Source organism: Rutilus rutilus, assembly GCF_951802725.1.
Source record: "Rutilus rutilus genome assembly, chromosome: 13".
In the NCBI taxonomy this organism is placed as follows: Eukaryota; Metazoa; Chordata; class Actinopteri; order Cypriniformes; family Leuciscidae; genus Rutilus; species Rutilus rutilus.
In genome coordinates this window covers 2,086,253-2,104,471 of record NC_140218.1, presented here as the reverse complement: position 1 = coordinate 2,104,471, position 18,219 = coordinate 2,086,253, and the positions used below count along the sequence as shown (strand labels likewise).

The 18,219-nt window shown below is 36.5% G+C and overlaps 1 protein-coding gene and 1 long non-coding RNA gene across 2 annotated transcripts in view; both read left to right on the top strand.

Moving 5' to 3' along the window:
- The window catches only part of LOC311302520 (uncharacterized protein), a 747,744-nt gene that overhangs the window by 707,521 nt on the left and 22,004 nt on the right, over window positions 1-18,219 (top strand). The gene's annotated exons all lie outside the window — the stretch shown is intronic.
- Window positions 4,173-7,027, top strand: LOC311302594. Its single transcript, XR_014629610.1, has 3 exons — window positions 4,173-4,251; window positions 5,689-5,723; window positions 6,045-7,027. It is a non-coding gene; the product is annotated as an uncharacterized lncRNA (long non-coding RNA).

Genomic DNA, 18,219 nt, shown 5'->3' with positions numbered 1-18,219 from the left:
TTTTCTTTAATTATTTGTGAGGTAAACATAGCAACAATCAATGTTAATGGATTGAGAGATATAAAAAAAAGAGCTGGTTTGTTTGAAGAAATTAAACTAAAGAAAATAGATATTGCTATGCTACAAGAGACGCATAGTGATATTAGAAATGCCCCTGAATGGGCAGTAGAGTGGAGTGGGCTCTCAATCTTGAGTCATAATACCTCACGTAGTGGAGGAGTTGCTATCCTTTTCACAAAAAAAATGTCTCCCCATACATATCAGATTGACGAAGTCATTAAAGGAAGACTCTTGAAAGTAAGGGTTACTTTTGAAAAGTGTACTTTTGTTCTGATTTGTGTATACGTCCCTACCTCTGCTGTTGAAAGAATGGTTTTTCTAGACATACTTAGCTCTATTATACAAAACTGTCACGGAGAAGAATATCTTTTTTTAGGTGGTGATTTCAATTGTACTGTATCAAACTTGGATAGAAATCACATCGAACCGCACGCACCTTCTCGTAAACGCCTTATTCAACTTGTTAAAACCTATGAGTTATGTGATGTGTGGAGGCATTTAGAAGGAACCCAAAGACAGTATACTTGGACACATGTTCGTGACAACACGATTTCTTTAGCTAGGCTAGATAGGTTTTATATTTTTAATCATCATTGCAACATCATTAAAAAATGTTTAATTACTCCTTTAGGTTTCTCTGACCATTGTATGGTACAGTGTCATGTGTTTGTTAATTCAATTAAACCAAAGAGTGCCTATTGGCAATTAAACGCTAATTTATTAAATGATAAATATTTTAAAAAAATGTTTACAATTTTTTGGGATGATTTTAAGACAAAGAAGGGAACGTTTAACTCTGTAAGGCAATGGTGGGACTATGGAAAAGTCCAAATAAAGCAATTCTGTACACAATATACTCTTAATATCACTGCTGAGACCTTTTTAAATGTAAGTATCTTGGAGGCTGATATCCTTAAACTACAAGAATTGGCTGAATCAACTAGAACCCAAAACTATTTTGATATTCTAGCAAAAAAGAAGACACAGTTGAATGATTTACTGCAGGTTAAAACACAAGGAGCTTTGGTCAGATCGCGATTCCAAAAATTAAATCATATGGATGCTCCCTCCAGTTTCTTTTTCAGTTTGGAAAGGAAAAATGGACAGAGCAGAGTTATCCATGCTCTACGTTCAGAGTCTGGTAAGCTTTTGTCTAATCCTAAAGAAATTAGAAAGAGAGCAATCAGTTTTTATGAAAAACTGTACACGAATGAACTCGGAGCAGAATATGAGAGGGAGGATGCCTTTTTTGACGATCTACCTCAATTATCAGAAGAAGACAATGCAAAGATCTCAGGTGCTCTTGGAAGAGCTGAGTTGCTTAAAGCACTTCAAGGAATGGAGTCAGGAAAAGCTCCAGGAGTTGATGGTCTACCAATTGAGTGGTATAAGACCTTCTGGGCTGTCCTGGAAGAGGATGTGTTAGAGGTGTTAAATGAAAGCCTGGCTGAGGGCCGGCTTCCTCAAAGCTGCCGGAGAGCAGTATTAACCCTCTTGCCCAAGAAAGGCGACCTCACTGATATAAGATGCTGGCGTCCCATATCTCTGCTTTGTAGCGAGTATAAATTGCTCTCTAAAATTCTGGCAAATCGTTTAGCAGAAGTAATGGATATTGTCATCCATTCTGATCAAACTTATTGTGTCCCTGGCAGAACGATAATTGATAATATTTCGTTGGTTCGTGATATTTTAGAGGTCTCCAAGATGCTTAATTTGGATTGTGGCTTAATCTCTTTAGACCAAGAAAAAGCTTTTGATCGTGTGGAACATTGTTACCTTTGGAAAGTTTTAAAATCATTCGGCTTTTGCCCAAAGTTTATCGATCTCATAAAGGTTCTTTATTGTGATATTGAGAGTCTTATTAAAATCAATGGTGGTTTATGTGCTCCTGTTAAAGTGAATAGAGGTGTTCGACAGGGATGCTCATTATCCGGAATGCTTTATTCCTTAGCAATTGAGCCCCTTTTACAGCAATTTAGAGCTCAGTTAAAAGGTGTATGTTTGCCAAATTGCAAAGATAATTTTATTTTATCAGCCTATGCTGATGATGTCCTCATAATGATTAATGATCAAGATGACATTGAAAAATTATTGAAGATATTATCCGATTTTAAGAAGTTATCATCTGCAAATGTGAACTGGGGAAAAAGTGAAACTCTTTTATTAGGTAAATGGTTGAGAGGAAAGCCAAAGTTACCAGAAGGTATTTTTTGGGGGAGAACAGGTCTTAAATACTTAGGTGTTTTTTTGGGAGACGATTCTACCATACAAATGAATTGGGAAAATGTTGTGGAAAAAATTAAAGGTCGCTTAGAAAGATGGAAATTTCTGACTCCAGCAATGTCGTATAGGGGTCGTATCCTAATAATTAATAACTTGGTTGCGTCCTCTTTATGGCATAAATTTGCATGTATTGATCCCCCCTCTCTTTTATTGAAGAAAGTTCAAGCCATCTTAGTTGATTTTTTTTGGGACAATATACATTGGATTCCTCAAAGTTTGCTCTTTCTATCTAAAGAAGAAGGGGGTCAAGGTTTGGTACATCTGCAGAGCAGAGTGGCAACTTTTCGGCTTCAGCGTATTCAGAAACTGTTGGTTAGTTCTTCTGATGTGAAGTGGTGTGCTGTTGCCCATGTCATTCTACGCAAGTTCAAAGGTCTAGGATTGGACAAAAATCTTTTCCTCGTGAATTCTTCGGACATAGACGTTTCTGGACTACCAATTTTCTATAAGAACATTTTTAAAGTCTGGAATCTTTTTCACTTCAAGCGAACAGAGGATCTACAATCACTTCATTGGTTATTGGAGGAGCCCTTAATATATGGTACACGAATGGATTTGTCTAGAAATGGTTTATTTCCAGGACTTAACAAAGCCCTTATTGATAACAGAATCCTAACCTTGGGCCTTTTATTGAAGGAAACAGACTGTGACCTAAAGAACAATGGTACATTTGCTCAAAAGTTGGGTTTCAAGTCTGTTCGCATCATCACAAAGCTTTTATCAAAATGGAAATCTACACTTGAACCAACTGAATTAACTCTGTTGTCTAGGTTCCGAGATGGGCTTATCGAACCCAATCCAGTGGATCCTTTTCCAAATTTAGTTTTTGCTGTGAATGTGGAAAATTTTTCTGGAGTTTTTTTGGAGTCTTGCAGTACTGTGTATATTGATTTTTTATCCTGTGTTGGAAAAAAATTATATAAATATTGTGTGTTTAGTTTTAACAAAAAGATGTTGGATGGGAAAGTTGACACCCCGTGGCGTACACTGTAAAAAAAAGTGTAATTTTACAGGTAATTGTCTGTATTTTTTTTACAGAATTTTACCGTTTTGTCATTATACAGCAAATATCTGTAAAATAAAAGGCATTTGCTGTAATTTAAAGGTCCATTGTTAAATTTACAGGTAATTGCTTGTATTTTGGTTTTACAGCAATTTTACGTTTTTTAAAAGGAACTTGTCTGTATTTTTACAGAGTTATGTGTAATTTTACAGAAATTATTAAGTAATATTTTACAGATTTTTTCTGTGAAATTAGAAAACAAAGAAAAGAAGGTATAACTGCGGAAATCAGCATCTATTCAATGTTTTCCTTACAGATTATTAAGCATGTGGGGGTTAAAGTGAGTTTTTGTACATACATTTGTACATTTGTACATACAGTACCCTACATAGGCTACAGTAGGCCTGAATTATTTTTTATTTCACATTTTATTTTATACTCATTTTGATCATTATTATTCTCAGTATAATAATCTAGTATAGTACAGTATAATAATAAACAGTCTTATTCTCCCATAATTTCATGTATATTTTATAAATATTTTTCCAAATCTCCGTTGCTTCACATTCAGGGCTTTGTGTGTGTGTGTGTGTGTGTGTGTGTGTGTGTGTGTGTGTGTTTGAGTGCGCGCGCGCGATGACGCAGATTCAAATTCATTTCCGCTGTTTACTCCCGCCCACAACGGTTAACGTTAGCTGATCAGTCGAGTTTGGGCAAGCGGGAGATTTGAATTCAGTCTACTCTCGTGAAGTGGATTGTGAGATCAACAGTGGTTCAAAGCAATCGAATTCGTCAAGAGGAGAGCAGCCGTGAGCAGGAGCTCTGTCTTCGGAAATAACGCCCTTTTCAGTGAGCCTTGTTCGTCACAGCGAGCGGACATCATGCCAACCCGATCACCGGCTGAGGTAAGAGTCTCATTATACTAAGTTACATGTGAACGATATTTTATATTACATTTGTGTTAAGTTTACAGTTTTCAAGCTAACGTTAGCATTTTTAAATGATGTTCAGTTAACTGGCGAGAGCTGGAGGCCAAAACACTGAAAATGTAGCATGCGTCTTTACATTTCCCATCTGTTTTAAGAAAGATCAGTTGAACCCACACCTCAAAAGACCTTAAACGAGCTTTCGTAGACATGTTATACATATCAAAGTCCGTTTAATTTTATATAAAATCTTCGTTAATACGCGATAGTAGGCCTATCTGTCAGTAAATCAATCTCTTAAATGGCGGGACATTTTGAAACACTGTCTGGAAGCTGAAAACTCTTCTCTTAAAAATATCCTTGGTTTTAATTATAGTAAAATTATAGTAACCACGTTTTTGGTGGATTTTTATTACCATTTTTAATAACCACAGTTATACTACAAATAGGCCTATATGTTTGTTTGTTTTTTTGTTTTTTCTTTGTGGTTAAACCATAGTTAATTTTCGTAAGGGTTAACGTGGCTATCAAGACTGTTAAGAAAACGAATAGGGTATATGTCGAACGTCGCATGACGAAACCGGAAACCTGGTCTCATCGCATCCGCTTGTCATAGAAAGTGTTAACAGCCGTATGAACTGACGCCGATATCTATGGAATTTTAAGGTAATCAGCTAACCTACCTATCTCACTTTGTTATTGGCGTTTTATTCTATTTAAATATCTAAACGTTAGTGTGAAGATTTTTTTTTTTTTTACTTTTAAATATCGATCTTCACATGCGAGGGACATTGGTTATTATGATCATCTTTGCTCGCTCCTTTTAAGTTATCTTGAGTAAAACAGTAAAAAAATGCAAGAAGCACATACAAAAGACCTGAACCGGAAGCGATGCGTTCTGTTTTCCGGTTTCGTAATGCGACGTTCGACATATACCCTATTCAGTAGCCTAAATACTGTACTTGATACAGGAAAGCACATGAGACTAGAATATGAACACAACGTGATAAATTGCATATTCTGGCTGCATCTGCTTGCCAACACGTAACGTTAGCTATAGAATGCATACATGTGCATATATTAGGCTTATAAAATAAAAGTTGATAGAATCTTTGTGTTCTGATGAAGAAATGAACTTATCTACATTTTGGATGACCTGGGGTCATCATAGTAGCCTTTTTCATAGGATACTTTTGATCATTGGTTATGAAAATTGCATTGATCCAGATGAACAGAAAGTTACACCCCTAGGTGTCTCAGCTCAAAACATCACTGTTAGCCTTTCCTGCTCAGCTTCCAGATCATAGTCAGTTGAGGTTTTGCATTGTCCCAGTGGAACATATTCTGACATGTGTAAATGTATTACTGAGTTGTTAATTTTTTTTTTTTTTTTTTTTTTTTTTTTTGTGATTTCAGGTCAAGTGGAAAGCAGAATGATCATGGCAAACAAGGTATGGGAAGAAGTAGGCTAATTTAAAATATTGTAATGGCCGAGTCTTCTGATTCCATATGATTGCACTAAAAGTGGCAGAACATTTAATTTGTTTTATACTGTATTTTCCCATGTGAATATTCATTTGATCCTTGTGAGGCCACTGGAGCTGCACAAGGTTTGGTTTTACTACAGTAAGACCACGATTGTGTAGATTCCACCCATCTATTTATTTATTTATTATTATTATTTTTTTTTTTGTAGTGTAACTAGGCTCTGTCATTTAGAAACATGACTTTTCCTATCACTTAATGACACATATCTCTACCTTTCATTCCAGCCAGAGGATCTGACGGTTGCTGCTCGCATCTCAGCCTACCTGATGGAAAATTCTTCCTTCACCTTCAACTCAACCTTGCCAAGACAGAACTGCTTATGGTTTCAGCCAAACCATGCGATCCTGCTGATTTGCCTTATACAACATCAGAAAGATCTGGCCCTTCCTATCGGAGCCACACAACTCCTTGTCTAAGCTCTTGTTCTATCCAGACTGGACTATTGTAATGCTCTCCTGGCAGGCCTTCCAGCATCAGTCAAACCTCTGCAACTGATCCAGATGCTGCAGCAAGACCTAAACTCACTGCTTCAGATCTATGTGTGTCTCCAGAAGCTTGTGTTCTGCAAGTGAACGGCGCCTTGTGGTGCCATCATCCCAAAGAGACACAAAATCACTTTCCCTGGACTGTTCCCTGCTGGTGGGATGACCTGCCCAACTCAACACATTTTCAAGAAACTGCTAAAGATCCATCTTTTCATAAACACTTGACCCAATAATACTAAATCTTTGTTTTAATAATAAATAAATGAACTTGTGTACTGTGCTACACTAACTGGGACTTGTCGCTGCACTTGTTGCTTCTATTGTTCTCTTAATTTTAAGTCACTTTGGATAAAATGTAATTGTAAATATTTGAAATAAGTTATATTAGAGTATAAAGGTATACAGCAATTGCCTTTTAATGTGGATATTTTTACATGTTCTAAATGATATACTAAGCCTGTATTTCCTATCATTCACGTATCTTGATGTTCAGTGTTTGTTTAATGAGTAATACTGTAAATGTGCAGGTATTCCGTACTTGTACGTTTAGTTAATTTAACAGAAATTGACTACATTTGCTATTATTAAGTACTTAATTAGAGATTGGTCAAAGTTGTGAAACTGGATCTGCAAAAAATTAAAACTGTAAATATACAAACTTTGTATTTGAATTTATGTACTTATTACATTTTTATACATAACTTCATAGTTATTTTACACAGAAAAACTATATATTAAAAGATAATTACTGTAGATAGACAGAACATTATTATAAAATAAATTTATAAAACCCTAAATTTACAGTTTAACCTTAAAGTTAAATGTTCTTTTTATGTAATTTGACATCATTTATCTGTTTTTCCACGGTTTAATAAGCCATTATTAACAGTAATGTACTGTAATTTAATTAATTTTGACCGTAAAGTCAATTCTGTATTTTTACGGTTTTTGCCTGTAATTTTGTGAAATGGTTATTTGCTGTAATTTAACGGAACCCGTCTGGAAACTTTGCTGCCAGAGATTTACCGTTTTTTTACGGGATTTTTTTTTACAGTGTACTGTTTTCAATTTGAGTGCAGATATAAAACCTCAGTGGAGGTCACTCTATAAACCACCATTGATAATGAAAACTGGAGATTTGCAATGGAAAATCCTTTATGGAGCCATTGCGGTTAATTCCTTTGTATCTGTTATAAACCCTGAAAGTAGTGACAAATGTCCTTTTTGTAATGAAAGAGAAACTGTCTTCCATGCTTTTGCAAATTGTTACAGGTTAAAACCTCTATTTTTGTCATTAAGTAATATTTTTGAAAGATGTGGTGAAACCTTTTCTGTGGAATTGTTCATTTTTGGTTTTAAATATGCTAGAGAGAGAAGATTTCATTGTCAGTTGTTGAATTTTATCATAGGCAAGGCTAAACTAGCAATTTAGCTGAGTAGAAAGAAAAAAATTGAAGATAATGTAGAACAAAATGTAGTTGAGCTTCTTTTTAATATGGTACAGGCAAGAATCTTGATTGATTTTAATTATTATAAATTTGTTGATGATCTCGATACCTTTGTTAATATTTGGTGTTGCAATAGTGCCCTGTGTTGTCTGTTTGAAAATGTAGTATTTTTCTTTTTGTGAACTTTATGATCAGATTGATAAATGTTTATGATTGTAATTTAATTCTTGAAAAGTGTATTAAAGTTTTTGTAAAATTCAAATTCTCTCTCTCTCTCTCTCTCTCTCTCTCTCTCTCTCTCTCGTGTGTCACACATAGAAAGTGAAAGTAACCCTGCGTCCCAATGTGCATACTATGATTGGGACGCAGGCTAAGTTTTCCTGTCGCCATTTTAAGCAGGAGAAATGCGAAATACGACACAGAAAAAACAGAACATCAAAGTGTTTATCAACCATTATAAAGGGATTTAAGTGTAGTTTTATGATGTTAAAGCTGGAGGATTTGAGATCCTGTATCTTGTAAAAGTTTGATCAAGGTGAGTGTTCATGTGTGACTTTCTCATATTAATATGAATCTCAATTCACACAAACGTCAACAAACACGTTTTTCTTTTTTCTCTCGGATCAGTGTGGGTCGGGGTTTGTTTTCTTTTTCACCCGAACATCAACGGTCGACTTGTGTGTGTGAAAACCCAGTAAACACATTTACGTTGTGGCAACGTCTCTGGCACGTTGCATTTCTGCTATGGCAACGTCGCTGTCTACGTGCTCGCAACATTGTAACAACGTAGAATTGTAAGACGTGACAGGGCTGTAGCAACGTTGTTGCGCGACATCCAGCAACTGAGAGACGACGTTCTGACAATATTTTTATATGGTGTATTTTGTTAGATAATTATATACTTTTTATCGTTTATTGTTTATCTATATTATTTAATGGGGCTATCAACACCTACAAGTGTAGCCTACACTTTAAAGAGTAAAAATGACAGAAGGTTTCAACTTTATTAAAATTGCATATAATCAAATTGCACTTCCAAAAGTCATACATTTGTAAAAAAAAAGAAAAAAAGAAATGAACGAATACACGTTTATTTTAAGTATAATAAATAAAACATGAAAAGCAAAGGCAGATCAGAACATTTAATGAACAAAACCGGGTCTGTATGGCGGACAGTAGCCGAGCAGGTGTCACCGGGGAAACATATCCACAAATCCAGAGGAGCAAAGAAACGCATGAGACTAAATAGCGGAAAAATCAAACGAAAACCTAAACAGTGCGAGTGATGCTTCATTAATCACATTAGAAATTAAAGCTGTAGGTTGTGTTTGATAGCTGAAGTAGGCTAAACGCAATACTCACGTATCCTTGCTCGATGATGAATGAGAACACAATGAGCCCAACAACAGGTGGTTGGAATTTAAAAGGCTGATTTTCCCGCTTCAGGGCAGTGACGAGTACATTATGTAGTCCAGTGGTTAAGACACCCTAGGCACAACCTTAAGCAATGGCCCTGAACGATGGTTTAATGTCAACATTGTGACAACGCTGTAACAACTTCACCACACAACGTAGTTATAGCAACCTTTTGGCCATGTTGTTAAAACGTTGTTAGAAGGTTGGCTACGTTGTGCCAACGTTCTGTGTTTGCTGGGAAGGCCCTGTGAGCTTGAGTTAACGCAGTCACATGATCCTTTTCTCCCACACTCCAGATATGTTCGGCTAAATTATGAAGGTTGTTTAATTTAATCATTTAATTTAGTGTGTGAATGTTTCTTCATTCAGAGTCAGTGGAGGAGATCAAACTCATCAGATTCTCCTGCAGCTTCATCATGGCTGATTCACAAGGATCCAGAGATGGAGATTGTTCTCCAGGATGCAGGTACTTTCAACAAACATTACATTACCATTACCCCCACACCTCCACCCCTCCCCACACACACACACACACACACACACACACACACACACACACACACAAACAGATCAAAGACAGTTTACAGAAAAAAGAAGATTTTTTTGCCTTTTTTTTTTTTAACTAAAATGAAATATTCAGTAAAAAGATAATTGTTTCCTCAAAGTACTTTTTGATGCAGGATAAATGTATTCACAGTAATCTAAAGGATTAAACTGAATCTGTTCTCTGTTCCAGTTCAGTCCAGCAGAAGAGCTCAAACCCAGAGTCCAGCTGTGTGTCTATGAAGAGTAACTGGTCTATGGATCCGCCACAAGCGTTTAAGAGTGGAGACAAACGGCCTGATCTCAGGTATATCACTTCTATAAAAGATGTGCTTGTAGTTCGACACTTTTGAATTAGAATCATCATTTTTCTCAGTCAGTCAGTCTAATACTAGCAATGACATCAAGTAAATGTAAGCTGAGATCTTTTCCACCTTTATATAATGGAGTAGGTGCAGGGGCGGCGCTAGGGCTGGGCTAAGAGGGCTTAAGCCCCAAATGTTTTTAGTAAAGCCCCAAATATTTTGTTACCTTGTCTTTCTCATAGAGCAAAACAATTAATCAGAAAAACAAATGTGAATAAGATTACAGCAGCTGCGATTAACAAGAAAAGTGCATATTACAGTTTTATTTATATTTTTCCCTTTGCATTAAAGATACTTACGACGTGCGTTTGCAGCGTTGAGCATTGTAGCCAATCACAGACATGTCTGTTGAACGCATCGGCCAATCAGAGGCGTTTAAATGAGTCGCTGTGCTGAAGGTGTGTTTTGTGCTAGCTCACCGAGTTCTACACTTTCGCAAACATGTCATTATTATTGGCAATAAACTTAAGATGCAAATAAGAGATTCACTGCAATGTATTTGATATTCTTGATGCTGCTCTGATGCGCTCCATTACGCACCGCTCTGTTTGTTGTTAGGATGACTAAAAGTTCAGCGGTCTAGCTCATCAGTGTTAAAATGATTAAATAAGTGAACGAATGCCTGGTAAAATGTAAGTGGAAAACATTTAATATTTGACTGTTTTACAATAGAAATGTTCAACTACCGACAGTATCCGGTGACGCAAATTACTCAACTTTTTTATTTTTTTTATAAAATTTTGCCTTTTTGAATTGAAAATATGCTTTAATTTCCTTGATTCATTTAGAGAGAATGCATGCATAATTAAAAATAAAATATTATTTGCAAATAGTTACAATTATTTCACTAATACAATAAGCCTTTCTTTTTCTTTATTCCCTTAAATCGCTTTTATAGTTAATTAATTCCTTTAAATAAAAATACCCAATTTTAGGTTGGGCTAAAGCCCCGAATATCCACTGACCTTAGAACCGCCCCTGAGTAGGTGTAAAACTGAGTGGATTTGTTTAACTGCTGGTTCAGGGCCCGTATTTATCAAGCTTCTCCAAGTGTCATTTTATTCTTAAAGGGTTAGTTCACCCAAAAATGAACATTCTGTCATTAATTACTCTCCCTCATGTCGTTCCAAACCCGTAAGACTTTTGTTCATCTTCAGAACACAAATGAAGATATTTTTGATGAAACCTGAGAGCTTTCTGTCCCTCCACTGACTGCAACGTCATTGCAACTTTCAAGGCCCAGAAAGGTAGTAAAAACATTGTTAAAATAGTCCATGTGACTAAACGGTTGTTCGTTTAACGTTCTTTCTCAAGGTAGAAAAGTCAACAGCTTAAACGATGGCTCTTAGAAAGGCTCTTTTATTTTAGCAAACTGCCAAAAAACCTTAAAAAGCAAAACAAGAGAAAATTATTTTAATGCAAGCAATAAAAAAACTGCACACATCAGCTGTGGAATAAAAGAAAAGAAATGCACGATTAACTAGATTAAGGCACACTCCTGTCTTAATGTAAACCCTAAAGACAAGTTTATGGGTAAATAAATGAATAATAATACAAAAATAAATCAGGTCTCAACATTAAGCCTTTTCATTTAATTGTCCTTAGTTCGGTCATTCACTTGTCCGAGTAAAAACATTTGTTTGTCCAGGAAAAAAAATTGTGTTTTTTTTGTGTGTTGTAAATACAATTTATTCTGAATCATTATTCTCATCACTGTTCAGTCAGCTTTGACATATATAAATCGGCATATTTATGATATTTTAACCTTTATAAAGGGCATTTTTCCCTCATCCCTAATCGCTTCCCTAATGCATCATCTTTCATTTAAAATTCTTCAATTTCATCAATAAATTAAAATAGAATAAGTAGATGCTAAAGGGATGTTACCAATCAAATGAAACTGCATTAAATAATGTAATGAGATTATTTTAAATATTTTTTGAATATACAATTAAGAAATTTTGGAAAGAATGAAACTTTTAAACACGAAACTAAACCGCCAGTAGGAGGCGGCAGGAGACCGAGTCATTGAGTCATTTATTCAAACGATTCATTCAAACGGCTGATTCATTCAGGAATGAGGCAGTTGTAAATGAATAGGAATTCATTGAATCTTTGACTCAACCGATTCGTTCAAAACACTGAATCATTCAGGAATGAAACACAGTTGAGTTTTCCTTTGAGATGCGCTGTGGTTCTTCTAGGATCTTTTTTTAAACTATTTTCGCTGCTGAAATAAAGCAAAAAATGGCAATATTGTGTCTAAAATTCAAGTGACTTAATATTAATGACTTGTTTATTGAACTGCAATATGAAATCAGTGTCACATTTTCAATCGTGATGGTATTCAGTGCTCTTGGTCGTATGATGTTGATGTTACTGGACAAGCGTAAATGTTGAGCCTGTAATACATATCAAAACATATTTTAAACATGATGTACTAATTTCATTATAGCACTCATCAGCCTGCAGCTTCCAAGACAATGTTTACTGTAAACAACACAGAGACAGAACAAAATTCACGCGTTTCGTTTAAAGACTTTTGTCCCCGATCGCCTTCCATTCGGGCGTACGCGCTCAGAGAAAGTGCATCATGTCAGAACAGAACGCTAATGAAATGTTTACCCGGCAAAGCTTTAAAGCTCGAGCAAATAATGAACTTTTGTGATTGCGAATAAGTGCAGAGTCCTGTGAGTGTAACTCTAGCGCTGCGTTAACATGTGATGTGAGTTTTACAGTATTGGGACTGAGTGCCAGAACTGCAGCTGATAGAATGTGATACTACCATATTTCTTCAAAAGCAGATCGTGGAGACATTAAATCATCCACGATCAAAAATCGTGATATCGCATAAGCTCAAGTATAAAACGACTGTTATCATGTCTGAAAACAAACACAAGTAACGGAGTTTACAAAACTGTATCGCACGCATTTATTCATCGCACAGACCAATCTTTCCGTAACTGTACAGCCCTGCAATGAGTATCACAATGTATTCTTTTGAAAATTATGTATTGAATGATTATTAGTGTTGAATGTAAACTCCTCTTAGGAATTTCACCATTCAATGGGAATTTATCTGAGCATATTCTTAAATAAGGAAATCTATTCAGTGATTGGTCCATGCCTATGTCATCATCCAAAATCCCGTTTGTGGCACAGCAAAGTGTTGTGAATCATCTCTAAGACTGACACTTAAGATTTAGTCCTACACTTCACTTAAATTACGACTGAGATGCTTGATAACTAACTTCTAAGCACAGCTTTGAGCCAAGAGTTGTTTTACTCTTAAGTCCATTCTTAGCAGTGTTCTTGTGAGTAATTCTCAGAGGCTTGATAAATACGGGTTCAGATTTGTTGAAAGCTGTCTGGTCAGAACAGTGATGTTTCACAGCAAGAGTAGCGTTACTAGAGTACAGTAAGGTGGTTTATCTTTAAAGCTCAGCTAAACATTGGTCTCTTTAGTCGGTCGAGCCTTCGTCCTCCATTGTGCCTTTGAGAAGAGTCATGTGATCATGGTTGATGTTCATCTGAGTTGAATCATTCTATAATTCTATAGTTGATTTCAGTTTGTTTGCTTTGAATTCCTAATTCCTAATATTACCGGTTTTCTCAGTCGCTTTGGTACAATTGTTGAATCATGCTTAACATTTTTAAACCAGTGAGTTAATTTCTCAAAATAATTGCAATCAAAGTGTGAAACACAGTGCAAAACAGTTACAGACATTAAAGCAAAAGTACACAACATTTATGTGGTCTTTTATAAGTCTGTATTCTTTATATTTTACTTAGTTTTAAACCCAGTTCAGTCCAGCAGAAGAGCTCAAACCCAGAGTCCAGCTGTGTGTCTATGAAGAGTAACTTCTCTATGGATCCGCCACAAGACTTTAAGAGTGGAGACACTTGGCCTGATCTCAGGTATATATCATTTCTATAAAAGATGTGCTTATTGTATTTTATTTGTATGAAATTGTCATTAATATACAGCAGTTTAATGAGTTACAATCTTGCTGGTTTCGGTCTATTAATGATCATCATTGTGCTCTTGTGTAAAGCTCTATGTGTTGTATTGTTAATACATTCACACACTGTAAAAGCTGTTGGTCTGTTACTCAGTTAATGACACAATTACATCAATATCAGTGTGTCTGATTCTTTACCCTCTTCATTCTGATTTAAGGTCAACTCTTCCATCCAGACCAGTTAAAAACAAAACTGTGTCCAAGCCTGTGATTCAACCACAAGACTTTAATGAAAGCATGTTTCCTGGTTTCAGGTAAAATTCAGGACTTTGTTGTTGTTTAATTTTAGGTGCTGCAATTCACATCACACATCACTCACACACATGATTAATGATTTACACATTTCAGAAACCTAATGATGTTCTGTGTCCCATAAATAGTGTTGTAATTTATGGCTATTTACTTCTCTGACTTGTGTAATAATGTGGTATTTTAATCTTACAGCCATGACTCTAATCCTGCTGAAGTCCTCAACACATTGAGATCAAATCTGAGACAGAAGTTTGAGTGTTTGTATGAGGGAATATCAAAGCGGGGAAACCCAACACTCCTGAATGAGATCTACACAGAGCTCTACATCACAGAGAGTGGAAGTGGAGAGATCAATAATGAGCATGAGGTGAGACAGATCGAGACACAGTCCAGGAGAGCAGAAACAGAGGACACACCGATCAAATGCACTGACATCTTTAGACCTTTACCTGGACAAGACAAACCCATCAGAACTGTGCTGACAAAGGGAGTCGCTGGCATTGGGAAAACAGTCTCTGTGCAGAAGCTCATCCTGGACTGGGCTGAAGGGAAAGAGAATCAGGACGTCCAGCTCATATTTCCACTCGCTTTCAGAGAGCTCAACTTGATGAAGGACAAAACACTCAGTCTTTCAGATCTTCTTCATCTCTTTTTCCCCGAAACTAAAGAAATGGAAATATCCAGTGATGAGTATAAAGTGTTGTTCATCTTTGATGGTCTGGATGAGTGTCGTCTGTCTCTGACCTTTAAGAGCGATGTGAGGTTGTGTGATATATCTGAATCAGCCTCAGTGGACGAGCTGCTGAAGAACCTCATTGAGGGGAATCTGCTTCCCTCGTCTCTCATCTGGATCACCTCCAGACCAGCAGCAGCGGATCTCGTCCCCTCTGAGTGTGTCCATCGAGTGACAGAGGTACGAGGCTTCAGTGACACACAGAAGCAGGAATACTTCAGGAAGAGAATCAGGGATCAGAGTCTGGCCCACAGGATCATCTCACACCTGAAGTCCTCAAGGAGCCTCTTTATTATGTGCCACATCCCAGTGTTCTGCTGGATCTCAGCCACTGTTCTAGAGGAGATGTTGAGGAAATCACGGAGAGGAGAGATTCCCAAGACTCTCACTCAGATGTACACACACTTCCTGCTCATTCAGACCAACATCAAACATGAGAAGGACTATGAGAAGAAAGTGAAAGATGAAGACATGATTGTCAAACTGGGGAAACTGGCTTATCGGCAGCTTGTGAAAGGCAACCTGATCTTCTATGAGGAAGACCTGAGCGAGTGTGGCATTGATGAGGCAGAAGCATCAGTTTACTCAGGATTGTGCACTCAGATCTTCAGAGAGGAGTTGGGCTTGTGTCAGGGGAAAGTCTTCAGCTTTGTTCATCTGAGCATTCAGGAACATCTAGCAGCTCTATATGTGCATCTCTCCTTTATCAACAATAACATCAATGTGTTTAACCAGATTACCAAACCAACTAATGGAGACACAGTTTCCCTATCGGATCTCCATCAGAGAGCTGTGGATGAGGCTTTACACAGTAAAAATGGGCATCTGGACCTTTTCCTTCGTTTCCTTCTGGGTCTGTCAGTGGAGTCTAACCAGAGTCTCTTACAAGAGCTGAAGACACAGACAGCAAACAGCTGTCACAACAATAAGAGAACAGCTGACTATATTAAAGAAAATATCAGTGAGAATCCCTCTCCAGATAAATACATCAATCTGTTTCACTGTCTGAATGAACTGGGTGATCTTTCTCTAGTGAACGAAGCTCAACCTCATACGTGGTCTGGAGGATTACGTGCTGTGAAACTCTCCTCGTCTCAGTGGTCAGCTTTAGTGTTTGTGTTGTTGTCCTCAGAGAAGACACTGCAGATGTTTCACCTGTACAGCTTAATTGGAGGCAGAAATGATCGGTAAGTAACACTGAGTGCAATCATTACAGTCTAAAACATTATGAACAAAGAGAAACTCAGAGATCAGAGGTGTTTAAATCACGGGGCACAGACTGATTTCTGGGATATTGTAGATCATTTGCGTGTGTTCCTCAAACTGTGGCTGTGTCCTAGTAAGACTGCATATCTCGACTGCCACGTCATCAAGCGCCTCTGAAGGCCGTCTCAGTTTGAAGGATGTTTTGAAGACAGACTTCATTTTGTGTCTTTAATTCAGCTCATTTTGAAGGATGCATCAAGTATATCCTTCGTGTTCTTCAATCTCCCACAATCCTTTGCACACATTCTAATTAATGTAAAAGAACTGATGGAAAACGAGTCGGCACTGAGTTTATCTGAGTTCATTATGAAATGTAAGACACAGATAATGTATTCGGAGATGAAGACATACATGTTATCTTTTGTTTCTGTGTAAATGAATCACTGAACACTAAACTGACAATAATGTAAGACACTGGGAGACACAGACGGCTGTCAGTCACTGTATTGCATTCATAAAAAAGCCAGTTAATATAAAGATATTTAATAGGAAGTATTTTTCCTAAATGAAGTTTTAATATTATTATTATACAAGAGAAGTATTAAGAAAATAAATTAGATTAATGTCTCATCATCATTTTTCTTTATCACCAGTTGCTGGCAAAATGAAGGACAATGATTCACATTTTGTGCGCATCATTTCCTGTGACAATAAAACTAAGCAAATTATTAAATGAACAAGTATGTAAATAAACAAGTAACAAGCAAACAAACTCGTGCGCTTCATTTCTAGGAATAATTTGCTGATGCAGGTACAAAAAGACTTTTTTCTTGCCCCCCCGCCCGACTCGGGAGTTAAATGTCTCCATGGTGATAACCATAGCAACGGACAGGACAAACAAACCTGATGTGTCATAATAGTGTTGTAGTGTAAATGCAGACTAATAGCCCTGCCACAGCAACACTAACGAGAAGAAGAAGAGACTAATCAGTGACGGCTGAATACGAGGCTTCTACAGTTATAGATATAAAACCACTTTTTTACATGTCCTTTATAAAGCAGTGTTTCATTAAAACAATTATTTGAGGGTATTTAGGAAGGTATAATGTATTATTTACTTATGATATGAATTATTATTATTATTAGCATTAATAATTAACTTTAACTTTAATTAACTTTAAATAATTTTTTATTTTCAATTAGTGTCACACAGAACACAGCAGATGAAGTTCTCCAGAAGCTGATGCCTGTGGTTACAGCAACTAGATGCGCTCGGTAAGTAACACTGAGAACAAGCATCACTGTTAAAACATTATAACAGTTCTTACTTAAACATTATAAATTAATGGTTTAACAAAAAATATGAGTCACACTTCAGCTCTTACCTATCTGACCTGATTTGTGATCTACTTAACTGTTTTTTATGATATATGAGTGAGAAATTTATATTCAAATATATTCATTTGTAATGTATGCATATAAACATTTATATTTAATGTATGTAATGTATTCAATGTATTCCATTTGATCAGTTTCATATAATCTTTCTCCCTCACATAGAGACATAATCTCTTAAAATAACAGTTAAATTTACTGATATATTGAATTCATTGTTTAAAAAAAGAGATATTGCACAAATTATAAACACAATCAAGAAAAGCAAAGATTTCTGTTTTGATCTGAGAGAGTGAAGAGTGTGTCATTGTTCTCTACAGGTTGGATAGGTGTGGTGTGACAGATGAAGGTTGTGCTGCTCTGGCTTCAGCTCTGAGATCAAACCCCTCACACCTGAGAGTTCTGAGTCTGTCTGATAATAATCTAGGAGACTCAGGAGTGAAGCTGTTCTCTGCTGGACTGGCGAATCCTCACTGTAAACTGGAGACACTGAGGTAAGATCATACGTTACTCTCACATGAAAATGTCACTAGG